Source organism: Pteronotus mesoamericanus, unplaced genomic scaffold (assembly GCF_021234165.1).
Source record: "Pteronotus mesoamericanus isolate MK-2021 breed Mesoamerican mustached bat unplaced genomic scaffold, CSHL_Meso_final contig_64, whole genome shotgun sequence".
Taxonomy (NCBI): Eukaryota; Metazoa; Chordata; class Mammalia; order Chiroptera; family Mormoopidae; genus Pteronotus; species Pteronotus mesoamericanus.
In genome coordinates this window covers 1,942,301-1,958,334 of record NW_026555224.1, presented here as the reverse complement: position 1 = coordinate 1,958,334, position 16,034 = coordinate 1,942,301, and the positions used below count along the sequence as shown (strand labels likewise).

General features: G+C 45.0%; 1 pseudogene; it reads right to left on the bottom strand.

Annotated features, from left to right (window-relative positions):
* Nucleotides 1-15,456: 15,456 nt before the first annotated feature.
* LOC129076769 (cytochrome c oxidase subunit 6B1-like) lies at nucleotides 15,457-15,715 on the bottom strand (annotated as a pseudogene).
* Between the last annotated feature and the right edge of the window lie 319 nt (nucleotides 15,716-16,034).

The window sequence follows — 16,034 nt, the reverse complement described above, 5'->3', positions numbered from 1 at the left end:
GAGCTCACTGTGGCTCTCTGGGGTGCCCTAGTACACAATCTGGAACATGCAGGTTGACTTAACAAGAAGTTGATCTTTGAATTAGTCTGGTGGCTTGGTGATGTCATCAACAATGCACCCTGCTGGTAGTTTGCACCTCATGGTCTCAAGCTAGGTGCCGTGGCACCAGCATCCCATTGTTGTGTGACAGTGCAGCCATCAATTTGAGAAAGGAGGGAAGGGTAGTGTGGCAGCATAAAATGAGACCTGCTTTTATATTCCCCCTGGATCTGGTTGCAGATGGCACATACCTACAGATGTGGACACGTCTTGAACTTGCCATCCAAACAGCAATATAAATTAGAGATCTTGGTCATGTCAACCAGACCTGGAATTGAAGACTGGAAAGTTTGCCTGTCAAACAATTTTTTTAGGAAGACATATCTCTAGTTCACTGGTTATTCTAATAATTTTGGTTTTTGCGTATGGAGACATCAAGCCATGCAAAAATTCTTTTGTTGTGGAAACATGTTGTTTTGCCCAGATGACATTCATTTTTTTTTTTCCTGAGAGTTACTGGTTTTGGAGCTACTGAGTTCAACCCTGGCTCTAGCCAGGAAGGGGCACATCTAGAGGACTGACATCTAGCAGGTCCCTGAGTCAGGGAGGACAGATATCTGATTTGAGATTTGAACAAAGAGAAGTTGGCCAAGAGAAGTCCAAACACAAGGAACAGCATGGGCAGATTGGGGTGAGGGCATACAGCTCCTCTGACAAGAAGTTTAGGGCCACAAGGCAGGAGATGAGTCAGGGAGATGACTGGTTAAGGAGTCTGGCTTTGCCCTGAAAACCACAGGAGGCACTGAAAGTTTTCAGGTCAGTGAAGGGCATGATTAGGTTGGCAATCTGGGGAACAACAACTACTGTGGGGCAGAAATTTCTCTGTGCTCACAAAATGCCTTTCTTTTTCTGATATGTAGCACACAGCTAAACTCCATTTCCCAGACTCTTTTGTGGTCAGGCAGAGCCATGTGACTGAATTCTCACTAATCAAACATGAGAGTTATACTGACCATTTCTAGGCCTAGCCCACGAAAATCTCCTGCACAACACCCCACATTCTCTTTCCCCATATGCTGGCCAATGGGGAAGATCTGAGGACCTGGGTGGTAGGTTTCTAGGATGGAAGTAGCCTGGATCCTTGAGTTACCACATGGTAAAGAGCCTTCTGTGGACCATTATGTGAACAATGAGTTCATTCTTATTATATTAAGAAATGTTGGGGTTATTTGTTACACAGGTTAGCCTACTCTGATACGATCCATAATAATAGCTACGATAATTGGATACCTGCTCTGAATTGAGCACTGTGCTAAACATGTTTTTCCATTTCATCCACACAACAAACATATGGGGGCGGGTACCATCAAAGGAAACTGAAGCAGAGAGAGCAGACAGTGGGTGAAGATGGAGAAGTCTGGTCCACAAGCCTAGACCCAAGTGCAAACTGTCCTGCTCACTCCCATTGTCAGAGGAATGGGTTAGAATTGAGTGAGGCGAGGAGACCAGATGAGGATTTATTTTAATACCAGTTGGAAGTTGCTGCCTGTGAAATGGGGAAAATAATAGGCAAGTAATAGGAAAGTAATATTTAATATAAATATCAGGTAAATACATGAGACGTGTCCAGTGCAGAGCCCAGCACCTGGGGAATGTATAATGAATGTTCAGCTTTTTTCAAGAGACTAAACAAGAGCCCACGAAGGCCTGGCTGAGAACAGAAGAGAAATATTCTGGAAGCAGCACTCAGCAGGACTGGGGCAAGGAATGAAGAAGGGGAAGTTGAGGTTTGGATGATTATCCTACGTTGCCATTTGCAGAGACCAAGGAATAACGATGTAAGAAACATCTTGTACACTGTGCTATGGGTGTGGGGAAGGGAGAGAACAGGTCTCCAGATAATCAGCAGGAGAGCAGACCCTAAGCCTTCCAATGTGTCCAGGTGTCCTGCAGAGTTCCTGCATTCTGGGTGTCTTGCCAAAAAGAACTATCGGTGAACTGTCCAGCCCTTGTTTGGATGCACCCATTTTGTGCAGAAGCAGATACTTTATAATCTACACAAATTTGGCCAAGTTCTTTGTGCCTTGTTTTTATCATCTGAAGATGGGGATAAGAAGTGACAGGACATATCATAGGGTTATTGTGAATACATGCAGAGGGTTTAGCACTGTGTTAGTGAGTAATCAATAAAGGGTAGAAATGATCATTAAAATTCTCACATTCATGACACAATTTCTATATCTGTACATACAAACACTGAGGTACATATGAGCACTGAACACAATCTTTGCTTGTCTTGTTCACTGCTACATTTCCACACAGCTCTCAGAATAGTGCCAGAATATTTGTTAAATAGATGAGTAAGGAAACCCATCTCTCTTTTCTTCTTTTCATCCATCCATCCTCCATCCTTTCCTTCCTTCCTCCCTTCCTGCTCTCTCTCCTTCCTTCCATTCACCCACCTTAGAAAGGCAGTCGAGTATAGTGGCTTAACTCAAAGTTTTTTTTTTTTTTCAATTGTGGTAAAATATACATAACATAAATTTACCACATTAACCAATTTTAACTGCATAGTTCAGTGGCATTAAGTACATTCACACTGTTGTGCAACCATCGCTATTCATGTCCAGAGCTCTTTCATTTTCCCCAACTGAAACTCTGTCCCTGTTAAACAATAACTCCACATTCACCTCTCCTCCCCAGCCCCTAACAACTATCATTGGACATTCTGTCTTTTTGAATTTGACTACTCTAGCTTCTTAATACAAGTGGAATCATACAGTATTTGTCCTTTTTGTGATTTGGCCTACAAGCTTTGCAATCACAAAAGCTGTATGATCCTGAGAAACATAGCTTTCCTGAGTCTCCAATTCCACATCTATAAAATGGCTGTAATAATAGTACCTACTTATAGGATTGTTGTAGGGTTTAAATGAGATGATACATATAAGATATATAGCCCAGTGTCTGGCATGTAGAAAGTGCTCAATAAATATTAATTACATATAAATATATTTTATAAATCAGAGGACACTGGCATTGTGCTTATCATATGTCTAGGACTGTCATAAGCATTTTACATATGAGTTTTAACTCATTAAGCCTCACAATGGTCCTATGTCACTATGATCTGCATGTTGTAGAGGAGAAAACTGAAGTGCAGAGAGCATAAGTAAATGCTCAAAATTACATAGCTAGTACATGGCAGACTTGGGGTTGAAATCCAGGAAGCTTATTTCTAAAGTCATGGCTTTTCCAGGGGGCCAGATTGCCTCTGCTGCCTGTCAGTGGACAGTCATCTGTGCACAGCTCAGTCCTGGATCAGGCAAGCAGGGTGAGTGAGTGGAGGTGTCGGGGGCTTCATGTATGAGGAGACGTCTGTGACAACCAATGGATAAGCTACTGAAGATGAGTTGGCTGTTACCTTCCATGTGTGATCCTAACCCAGTGGGGCACTCCTCATGTCTGCCTTGGACATGAGGGTCTCCTTTGGATCCTGATGGTGACCACAGGGAGCTGGGCCCTCCTTCTCTTAATGGAGAAGGCCCAGAAGCTCCCCAGAAGATGCTGCTACACCAGTGCCTTTTTCTCTGGTTGGCAGAAGGCTCAGCAATCCTTGACCACCACGTCCTCCGCCCAGTTGAGATTAAAAAAAAAATGTTTCCTCCTCTGGACCTCAGGACCACCTCCTAATCAGGCTTTATTGCTTTCTCAGCACTCCTTTAAAGGGCAGGGCCTGCGTTGGGATCAGCAACTCCAGTACTGGAGATAAGAGAGCCCAGGAGGACAGGTGTGGGTTCCCAGCCAATTTAGGCACAACCCATTGTATGTGACCTCAGCCCCGGTTTCTACAGAGATGAGCCTACTGCTGCCATTTTATCTCCAGCCTGGCCGTTCCAGATTACTGAGAATTAATTTGAAGTTGGTGGGTAAAAGGCTTCTTCTTGGGCTGAATTTCCTTACAAATCCACTCTCCCTTTCCTCTTCTGCAGGCAACTTTATCTATAGGTGTCCTTGAATTTGGCAGTGGCAAAGGAAAGAAGCCGAGCATGGGGGACAGGTGGTGTGGGTCCTGGTATGAGCTGTTTGTGTAGCCCTGCCTGGTCAAACTGCTGGGCTCCGCCCTCTTCATCTTCATCGGGTGCCTGTTGGTCATTGAGAACAAGCCAGAAATTGGGCTGCTGCAGCCAGCCCTGGCCCACCAGCTGGCCCTGGACCTCATCATTGCCACAATGGGGAATATCAGATGAGGCTAGGCTGTGCTTTCAGTCAGAGCTAACCTGGGGAGCTGAGCTGTCCGCAGGGACCCCTGGACATACACTCAGGATTCTGGGAGCACTGTGAATAGGAGTGCTTTGGATTCAGGCTACCTGGATTCAAATCCTAGCTCTGCAGCCTACAAGCTCTGTGACTTTGGTCAAGTCACTCTTCAAATTCAAACCTCTCCATCTTGTAGATGAGAACCATAGAGTATGATTAAAATTATTTTTTTCATAAGCTAACACATATGCCATACTGTTAATCTGTGCCAAGCACTATTCTAAGCACTTTACAGATATTAATTCATGTAATCCTCATAACAACCCTGTGCAGTAGGTGCCCTGATTATCCCTCCCTGTTTCCCAGCTGTTAAAGAGAACAGCTATGTCACCTGCCCAAGGTTACATTGCTAGTAAGCAGCAGAGCCAGGAGACAAACCAAGCTGTTTGGCTCCAGTGCCCAAAAGCGAGTTCCTTTGGCGGGGGGGGGGGGGGGGAGGCGGGGGGGGGCACGGGCTGGAGAATGAAATGATGTGAAAAGCTTAGTACATATTAAGGGCTCAGTCACTATTATTTGCTTTGTTGCTGTTAATATTAGAATGGGGCTTTATTCCAGCCTAGGTGTTCCCCTGGAGAAAGCAGATTGTAGAGGGGTTTTGCAACTGGGTGTCCATGAACCTGAGGGGCCCCCTAGTGGTGACCAGCGAGGGCAGTGAGGAGAGGGGCTTCTCTTGCACAGCACCTGTTTGAGCAGGAGCTCCACGGGAAAGTCTGTGCACTTCCAGGAGAACCAGCCATTAGTGTCAAATGCCTTGAATTGGGCACCTGCTCTGTATTTATTCTCACTCAGAAAATGAATCAGAATGAAGAAATCGAAATACTGTTCCCCAGAAAAAGAGAATGGAAAGAGAACTTTAACATTTCTTTTAAATGTTCAAGGGAGACTGCCCTTGGAATGAATAGCACATGATCTTCTGTTCCATTGGATCTGGGCTTGAATGTAACCTTTGTCACATCTAAGCTGGGTGGACAGGGCTAGTAATTGAACCTCTCTGTGCAGTGGCATGAACGAGGATAATAATAATATCTGGTATTATTGAGTACTAACCATATATATAATGCAATACAGGAACATATATTAATTCATTATATCTTTGCAACAGCCTTATGAAATAGGGATCATTGAGGTATGGAGAGGTATGTAACTTACCCAAGGTCACACAGCTAGCTATTCAGTGGCATAGCTGGGATTTGAATCCAGACCAGCTGGATAGAGAAACCATTTCTTTATGCATTGCAATAGACTGCCTCTCTATAATACAAAACTTTTATCCAATCATTTGTTTTTTCAACAAATATTTATTCAGCACTCACTATGTGCCAGGCACTGACTTTGAGGTTGCTCAGTGGTTGCTTGAAGTTGCTCAAGGTTAAGGTATATAAAACACCCAACACTATACCTGGCACATAGTAGGTGTTCAATGGATATTTGTTGAGTACATAAGGAATGAATAAACTCACAAAGTTTCTTGATTGTATTATTATTAGTGAGTGCAAAGTTAGTCCTGGGAACATGTGTGGTATACCAGATAGCCCAGCCCTCTCGGGGTTGAGCCATGCTCTGAGTAAGTTTCTCTCTCTCTTTGGGCAAGGGTGAAATGGTGGAGGAGAAGCCAATGGCTGGAGAAAGAGGCTCTAACTCTGCAGTCTCCCACGGAAGACCCCCATCCCACTTCATCTTTATATTTTGGAAGAGCCCAGGTTGAATTTGGTAATAGATCTAAATGGAGGCCATGCAGACCTGGCCACACTCTACCCACCTGAGTCTGAGCAACATCTGGGGCTTCCAAATCATGCAGAAAGCTTTCTCAAGGGCCTCTGCACAGATTTGGACAGGTGAGGTGGGGTGCTTGTCCTGAGACATCAGCATATTGGACAAAGTCCTTTTGTCCAGAGCCAAGGTCCTCTGTTCAGTCTTAGTTTGATGCCTTGTGTCTGCTGGGGGCAGGTCCACTGGTGGGCTCTTAACATCTGGGGGGCCCTTTGGCTCTTGTGTGACATGGGGGGACCTTGGGTCATTTTCCTCTTATGAGGATGTCCATTCTACTCCATGCACCAGAGGAATTTAATGGGCCATCCTCTGGAGATAACAAGACTAAATAGGATGCTGATGTAGGTAGTAGAGTACTGGAGGCATCCTGGCTCTGAGTCCTAGCTAGCTAAGCATCTTGGTGGAAAAGAAGGCTCTTTACCCATGATCAATGGAGGGGCAGGCCAACTTGAACCTGCCCTTTGGCCCTAGGTTTGACTTTGTCTACCCACCCACCCCCTTCACATCCCAAACTCAAGGTCCCAATTCTAAACCCAATCATGAACTTCTAACCTCTCTCCTGATTCTTAATGCCATTTGCAACCTGAAACCCTACTCTCTATTTTTATCTTCAACAATAATCACACATTCTGCCCCAAATTGGGGGTTTTCCAAATTCATAGATACAGAGAACAGATTGGTGGTTGCCAGAGGAATGGGGTCAGGGAGAAATGGGTAAAGAGGGTCAAGAGGTAAAAACTTCCAGTTACAAAATAAGTTCTGGGATGGTGACTATAATGAATAATACTGTTCTGCATATTTGATAGTTTCTGGGAGAATAGGTCTTAAAAGTTCTTATCACAAGAAAAAAATTCTGTATGCGTGGTGATGAATGTGAACTAGATTTTTTAAATTTTATTTATTTATTTTTAGAAAAGGGAAAGGAGGGAGAAAGAGAGGGACAGAAACATAAATGTGTGGTTGCATCTCGCATGCCCCCTACTGGGGACCTGGCCTGTAACCCAGGCATGTGCCCTACATTGGGAATCAAACCAGCAACCCTTTGGTTCACAGGCCAGTGCTCAATCCACTGAGCCACACCAGCTAGGGCAAACATGAACTAGATTTATTGTGCTGATCATTTAGCAATATATACAAATATTGAATCATTATATTGTACACCTGAGATGTTGTTTGTCAATTATACCTCAATAAAAACAAAATAGGGTTTTAATTAGTTGAGCAGTTCAACTGACCAGGAACATCTGTTCAGGGCCCAGTTACCATATCTTGCCATATATAATGTGGAAACATTTTATTTTTTTTGCCCAAATTTTTGAGGAGAAAATAAGGATAAGCATTATGTATGGGTAGTATCTGAAATAGCTTGTATCTGTTCTTGTGTTTTGCAATTATTTGTTAGATAAAATTTCTTGTATCATAATATGTCCAAAAATAAATGTTAAAATTCCTTTATAATACAAAGAACAAATATATAAATATAAATAAATAAAAAAATTAAAAGATTTTTTTCCTGAAAATTTGGGCCAAAAACTTGAGTGTGCATTATACATGAGAGTGTATTACACATGGCAAAATATGGTACTTACAAGGGGAGGCCATGATGCCGCTCTTGGGCTACTAATTTGGTCTGCGGTCTCGTTCTGACCTGTGGCCACATCTCTGAAGGGCTGGAAGGGGCTCTGAGGGAGTCTGGAAGGAGATGAGAGATGGTTTCCCACGCATTCTTCTTCTGGGCATGCTGGGGCATCTAGGAATTGGGCTGCCCCCCACCAAGCTCTACCCAGGTCCCTTGCTCCACCAGTGCCTGTTTCTACTTGGACTGGGCCCTTGCCTGATTAGCAGTGCAAGACAAACCTGGGGGGGCTGGTTGGGATGCATTCCCTCAGGCACAGCCTGAACCTTGGTCTTTTGCTTCTGTGGCTGACAGCAGTGGACACTTTAACCCTGTTGTGTCCCTGGAGGCCATGCTCATTGGAGGCCTCAACCTGACAATGCTCCTTCCCTACTGGATCTCCAAGCTGTGTGGGGGGCTGATTAGGGCCACCCTGGCCAAGTTTGGTGATCTCCACACATTGTAGGGTGGTGGTTTCTGCTCTGATGGGGTTGCTGGGGGCAGGGGAGAGAGACAGTCAAAATTCTCTTTGTTTTCCAGTGGGTCTGGGTGGGCCCTTCTCTACTGGGGAGGAGGATACTCAAAAGGCCTTTGGTTCACTCCAAACCCACCCGTTCTCTCCATGTCTGCACAAACAAGGACAGACCAGGAAGCAGGATTCAGAACTAGAAATTTTTCTTTCTGAGTCCATTTCTGGCTTTGGAGTGGATTTTCTAGTTCTAATGTTTTTTCACATGTTCGTTCATTTATTTGTTCATTCACTTGTTCATTTATTCTCACTAAGCACTGACTGGGATACAAGGTGAATAGGCTTATACTTGAAAAACTCTTGAACTGACTTCTCTGTATGTTCTCCAGCTTGCCCTCTTTTAAACCAAGTTCTCTGCCTTTGAAGGGACTTAATATTCAATTTATGTTTGGAACCCTTTCAATGCAACAGGAAGTCTAGCTCTTCCTTTTTGTCCCAGAATTTTCATAGCTCTACACATAATTCCATTGGTGGATGCCCTCCTTCCTTCCTTTTCTTCCTTCTATTTCTTTCCTTCTATTTTTTCACTCTTTCTTTCTTTCTGCCTTGATGTGTCAGTCCAACCAGGACTTCAAGATGTAGGCCTTGTTTGGAATGTGTATGAGTGGGGAAAGTAGAGGTTGGGGGTGGGGCGGCCCTGTCAGCTTGGTTGGGCCTGTGGCTCTAAGCTTGGGCCCACTGTAGACCTTGGTTTCAAGGCCCATTACATTCTCTTCCCTGCCCTGGTTTCCTTATACCCCCATTCAAAACCCTGTTCTTCTGTCTGTATCTTCCTGCTCTGATCCTCAGTGGAAAGCCTTTTTCAGACTGCCTCTGGCTGGGCCACTTGCAAACTCGTCAAACCTGACAGTGACTGGTACAAGGCAGCAGTTGCCACTCACTGAACACACCCTCCCTGACAAGCACTCTACATATCTTCTCTCATTTCATTCCCCAACAACTTCTCAAGTCCTTAGAGGAAGCCCACTCCCTGGCCACAGAGCTGTTACTATCTCCATTTATAGAAGAAAGAACAGAGGCACAGAGAAGTCAATCACTAGTCCAAGTTCAGATGAGCTTCTGAGCAGCAGAGCCCAGATTTGGGCTCAGGGTCCAGAACCTTGTCTGCTCTGCTGTCCTCCCTCCACAGGTGCTCTGATAACCCCTGAGGCTGATTTTCTCTGAAAGCATTGGAGCTTAAGACTCAAGGCTCTCCTTGTCCCTGAGAAGGGACCTTATCTGGGTTAGCAATGTGCTGACCTGGTCATATGTGTTTGCAAAATTTGTAAAAATAAGGTATTTTTGTATTTTATTTCTCAAAGAGGTTCATATAAGTTTACCTAAGTTTAAGGCTTACTGGAGCCATCACTGAGTCACCCCCATTTTATAGATAAACAAAATGAGGCTCAGAGAAGTCTGATAGCTCTTGCATTGCCACATGGCAAACACTGGTGGAACTGGGATCATTAATAGCTGAGGCATGCCTTTTTGGGTTCCTCCTCTCAGCTCCTGGCCATTTCTTCACCTCCACTGTGGGGCTGAGTGGTTTCTTTCCACAGGTGGTTAGTCCAGAGAAGAGGTTCTGGAATGCATCTGGGGCGGCCTTTGTGACAGTTCAAGAGCCAGGGCAGATGGTGGGGGCAGTGGTGACAGAGATCGTCCTTACTGTACTGCTGGCACTGGCTGTCTGCATGGGCACCATCAATGAGAAGACACAGGGTCCTCTGGTCCCATTCTCCATCAGCTTCTCTGTCACTGTGGATATTTTGGCAGGGTGAGTGTCCCTCAGCTCTGCGACTAGAGTCTCTGGCCCTGGGCCTAGGTTTGGCTCTGGTGGTGGGGCCTGCAGAGCTTACTTGAGGGACACAGATTCAGTTGCCAATGGGAGCCAGGAAGGTAATGCAAACAGGGGAAGTGGGCTGGCATTAGGCATACAACAGGGAGTGGTGGGAACTGTGGTATCTTTGGAGGTACCACTATTCACCTCTGGAAAGTTATTGCTATGTGGGAGTGTGGGTCTGGAGGGAACCTTCTTCTAATTTCATTCCAAGAAAGTCAGAAAACTGGATTTTTATGTGAAATTATTTTTGTAGTATCAGTAAAACATTTCTGCAGGATGTGTTTGTCCATGTTGAGCTCCTTAGTAGGTGTGGGAAGGGATTAAGGAGATAAGGTTGAGTAAGTTGTTATTTCTTTCATTTTATATAAGAGGAAACTGAGGTTCAGAGAGGACAGAAATGACTAATTGAAGGTCACTGGGCATCAGCAAATTAAGTGATGGATCTGAGATAAGAGCCCAAATCTCCTGCTAAAGAGGATGAGGGAACCCCTCCCTAATGTCCAGCTCTTTCTTTTCCCTTGGACACAAGTTTCCTAGCTCTGCCCTCCAACCTTATTTCTTCCTTGGGAAGGGGAAGGAGGAGTCAGGAAGCTGTGGCAATGCTTTGCTGCCTCCTAGTTGCCATTGTTTTACTTACATGCTTATTCACCCATGGCTACTGGACACAGGAGCTGGTGAGGGGCCAAGCCTGCAGAATCCCAGCTTGAATGAAGGGGACAAAGATTTAGACACCAGAAGTAGAGAGGTGCACCTGAACCACAGCCACCCTGTAGAAGATGCTGGGTCAACTAGATTAAACACCTGTACACGAATTATATGTGAGATTGGGCTATATATGCATTTTCTCATTGACTTTTGACAACCCATGAGATAGATACTTTCACCTCAACTGAAACACATAGAGGTTAAGCAAAGCTCACACAATTAGAAATAGCTGGGCTGGGTCTTGAGTCTAGGTCTTCTTGACCTCAAGGTTCACATGATTGACAACTGCTTGACTTTCCTTTATCAACTTTGGCGGGAACCTGGGTCCACCTTTTTTCTCTTCTTGTCATCCCTGAGCCGGTACTCCCTTCTGAACATTCTCCTAAAAGGGCATGTGCAGAATGGTGGACTGTATGCCTGAAGGGGCCAAACTTTAACACTAGGTCAAGCCTGGGCCGAAACAAGAAACTAGAACAAACAATACCCCAAGATGAAGGGAAGAATTAGAGCCCCCCCCTTAGTAACAAGATAGGACAACGGCTGAGCCTTGACTCAGACAAATAGCCCATAAAAGCAGGGTCAGAGCTGAGGATAAGGGAGAAACAAATACCAAGAAAAACATATCAGGGTGCAGCCCCCATGCAGCTGGGCCAGAGTCGACAAGAATGAGGAGGAGGCATAGGGCGAGGGTTGAGCCTTGCCTCAGATACACATCCTGACCAGAGAAAGAGTAGGGGGCCCAGTAACAGCCTTGAACCTAATCAGCAAAAAAAAAAAGAAAGAAAGAAGCTGCCTATTGCTAACTGCCACTTCTCGCCCTTGTATCTTGCTTGCTTGCTCTGCTTATAAAAACCCGTGTACCCTTACAGCGGTGCGCCTTTTTCCTTTCGAGGGAAAGGTGGCCCCTGCGCAGGTAAAACTTGGCCAAATAATAAAGAATGTGTGATCAAACTCTAATTTCTGAGCTCATACTTGTGGGGATCGTAACAATGCCCAGTGCTAATAGCCTCTTTACCTGTTCTTTCTTTGGAAGCCCTCGGAACCCTACGATAGGGTTTTGGGGAGGTGTGTGATCTAAGCTTCGTTGGGGAAAGGAACCTGAAGTGAGTTGCGGCCTGGATGGAATCCTGATGACAAGTGGTTTGCAGCGATGCTGTATCTGGAGCCTGTATGAATCCTGCCCGTGCTTTTGGACCTGTTATTGTAGCCAACCACTGGAACTTCCACTGGATCTACTGGCTGGGCCCACTCCTGGCCAGCCTGCTTGTGGGAATGCTTATCAGGTAAGTACGTCACACTCAGGATCACCATCTGATGGCCACATGGTGATGGCTCCCACAGCATCCAGGGCTAGAAGACTAGGATCTCACTTGGGTTTGTAGAAAAGAAGAGGAAGCCTTCTTCAGAGGCAAATATTATGACTCTGGGACCTTTGACTGCAAGTGATAGAAATCCATTTCAACACAACCTATGTCGTACAGGAGAATTCATTGGCTTATGTAACTGAAAAATTCACAGGTAGCACTGGTTTCAGGCAGGTGCCCAAACAATGTCTCAGGACTCAGCCGTTCTCATAGACTCTGTTCTCCCTGTTGGCCTCATGCTTAGACAGGCTCCCCAACAGAGGTAGAAATGCTTACTAGGTGCAGAGGAAATAGAACAACAGCTGTAGCTGGTCTTGGGTCTGATGTTCACTGATTGTACTGGCCTAGCTTGGGTCAGAGCTACCTCTGAATCAGTCACTGTAGCCATGGGGTCAGGCACTACTACTGGCTATATTTGGAGCATAAGCCTAATCCTGGATTTGGGATTTGGCCCAAGAGTAGGAGTGTTGTCCAGCTCCAGGGAGCCCTGCTCATATAGAAAACTATGTACACAGTGCCCCCATGAGCATGAATGTCAGGGATATCATTCACATAAAATACAGTGTGGACACTTCTTTGTGGAGCTCTGCAATTGATAATAAGGTGATGCTATCAGAGGGATAATGGCTGCTTGACTGCGTCTCCTTGGGCTCTCTTCTTGGGAGCCTCCAGTATTCACAGGGCCCTGTTCTCCATGCTCCAGGTTGTGTGGAGATTGGGGTCTGGGTTTGGCACAAGTTGAGTCTACTTACTGCTCTCTTGGGAAAGGACAGGCACTGGACAGGGCTGATCTAGACTCCCTGCATCACTGCCCCTTGGCAGCCCTGGCTGAACCTATGGTTTAGTGAGGAGCATCACTGATTATTTTGTCTGCTGCTTTCAGAATGGCAGAGATGAGCATCTTCAAGAAAGCCAAACAGAAAAGGGTTTCTCCCTCTCCCCAAGGGGATCCAATGATTGAGGTTGGGAAGGCTCAGGAAGGCATCTCTCCGGAGAACTCTGACCCTGGAGATGCTGATGAATAGCTGGGTGACTCTTTCCCTGGGGCTCAGAGACCTCACTGGGCCATCGTTTTTGTAGGTTCTTCACTGGAGATGGGAAAACTCACCTCATCCTAAAGGGCTGGTGAACTGAGATGGTCAACTTCCTGCTGCCCCAGTGCCCTCAGTGGACCTGTCCTGGCCTGCAGAAAGGGCAGCTACATTTCCTGCTATTGCACAGGCCCAGAGGGCAACCAACTTCTTTTCCAGACTCAGGCCTGGCTTCTCAGTTGGAGAGACTGCTGCTAGATACTGAGAGTGCTCTAGGTTCTGGGAATTCCCCTGTGCTCATCAGAGCCCTCAGCCCAGGGAACGTGTGACTAGCATGTCTTGGAAAAACAGTCACGGGAGCAGAGGAACAGTCAGAAGAGGGGGCTCTCTATGTAGCAGTTAACTTCCCCATCCACTTTCTTTTTCCTCTCGTGCCCTGAGTCCTCTGTTATAGAAAGTCCATCTGTGTTCTATTGCCTTGCTTCTTGAACTGCCAATCTAGCTTTGCAATAAATAGTCACATATTTTTTTCCAAGTGCCGACTGGCTTGCTTTTCATTTCAGAAGTGGGCACTGCTGGGGAGGAAGAAATAGTCCAGGTTTGGCCTTGTTTATCCAGAGTCTAGTTAAGGCTTGAGTCCAACTTAGAATAGGTACTTAGGGTGCAGGCCAATCCAATCTGTCTCCTATGTAGCTAGAACCATTAGAGCTCTGCTGGAGCTCAGAGACCAATCTAGAATCCAGTTTGGATGCTAGTAAGAATCAATTCCAGATCACAGACCTTGGGACCCTGATGAAAAGCCCACTGCAGACTCCAGGGACTGGTTTAGCGCCCAGGACTGTTCACAACATGAATCGACTCACTCACTGCACTCCCTCTAGGGATAAATCGTGGGTGTGGGGTGGGCTTGTTCTGCAAGTATTTCCTGAAGAAATAGATAATGTGGCATAAAACAGGTCTGGAGGGACAGTGGCATTTGGATGGAAGATGTGAGTATAATGATAAGAAAGGATAAAAAGACACATTCTGAACTTCACCCCTTATAAGTAGAGGGTATATTTCTCTGTAAGAATCTATGCATCATTTGTGGAAGATGACCATTATAACACCATAAAGAAGTTCTAGGGAAAAATAATTCTCAATAACAAACAAAAAGCTCATCCAGTTCTACAAGATGATCAAAATACTCACCTGAATAAAACAATAAAATGTTCACTGGAGAAAAATAACCCATATAATAAGAGTCTGTCTACTGAGAAAATGGATACTGTGTACCAAAACATCCAGGATGTTTTTGGAGAAAAAGAGAAAAACAAATATAAATAACAAACACAAACCTAAAAAAAAAGAAAAAGAGAGGAAATAATATGATACAATCAGAAACAAGCAAATTAGAACACTCACAAAGAGCAAAACACATTGAAAGTTACCATTTCATCTGGTGAAATAAATAATGAAATAAGCATCTGGTAAATCTAGTAACAGAATAGTTACATATGCATACATATGCATAAGTGTAGATACAGCTAACGTTTATTGTATTTACATGCCCAGCACTGTGCAGAATTCTTTCCATACATTATTTCATTTGTTCCCCATGATAGTCTATAAGATAGGGTAATAGGTTGAATAGTGTCCCCCCAAATTCATGTCCACTTGTAATGTAAGAATGTGACTTTGTTTGGAAATAAGGTTGTTGACATGATTAAGGAAGGGTCAGTTAAGGTGAGATCCTACTGGGCTAGGGTGGGCGGGCCTAAATCCAATGAGTGTCCTTATAGAGACAAAAAGGACTTATAGACACAGAGAAGGAGGCAGGTGGAGAAGGGTGGCAGCCACATGACAGCACTAGGAGACAACAAGAGCTACAAGAGGCAAGGAATTTCTCACCCCTATTGCCTTTGGAGGGAACATGGCCCTGCTGACACCTGGATTTCAGACTTCTGGCTTCCAGAACCATGAGATAATACATTCCTGTTGTTTTTACCAGGTTTTTGGTATTGTTTATGTAGCCTCAGGGAACTAATACAGGTAGGTAACTCTTACTCTTCTCATTTTTTAGAGGAGCAAATGGGGGTCCCAAGAGATGACATTACCCAAAATATCACAAGTAAAAGGAGACAAAAAATTTTTTCATACTTTTCCAACAAGTATTTATTATTAGTTAAGCCATGATTCAGGATTCTAGGGTGGTATGTACCCAGGTGCCCCTTTACCTCTCTGGGAGAAAGATAAAGAGAGAGGACAGGTGGGGTGTAGCCAGTTTAGGTTTTCCTAGAAAATGTGCCTTCTGCCCAGTGGTCATCCCAGGCTGACACCCAGGATATGGGGCAAAGGGACTTTCACACACGCCAGTAACATTCACATGCGGACACATCACCCCCTTTAGCAGTCATTGCCTTCTCATAGTGGTGGAATTCCTAGTAGTTCTGCCAACAGTTTCCAGTCTGGTTCTGGTTGGGGAGGCAGCTGTCAAAGGGCAGTTTTGTAGTTCTTGATTTTGGTCTTGAAGTCTTCTGCCATGCTGTTGACTCCTAAAGATGCCCTGATGCTGCTTGCAGCTCAATGTGACCCTTAGCAAAGATGCCTCCATCTGGCCTGAAGGAGCCAAAATTTAAGACCAGGTAGATTTGACTGCAGGGTCTAGGACCTTAGTCATCACAATTTTCTCTTTCTGAATAAGGGACAACATGTCCCTTGCCTGTCTTCTAATTGCCTATTTGTCTCCATTAAGAGAGAAACAGAGAGACATGCATCATAATTCCTTTCATTCCTAACTTGCAGTTGGATTTCAAGTCCTGGTCTCCCCATCAATTTCTAGACCATGAGCTCTCAAGAGGAG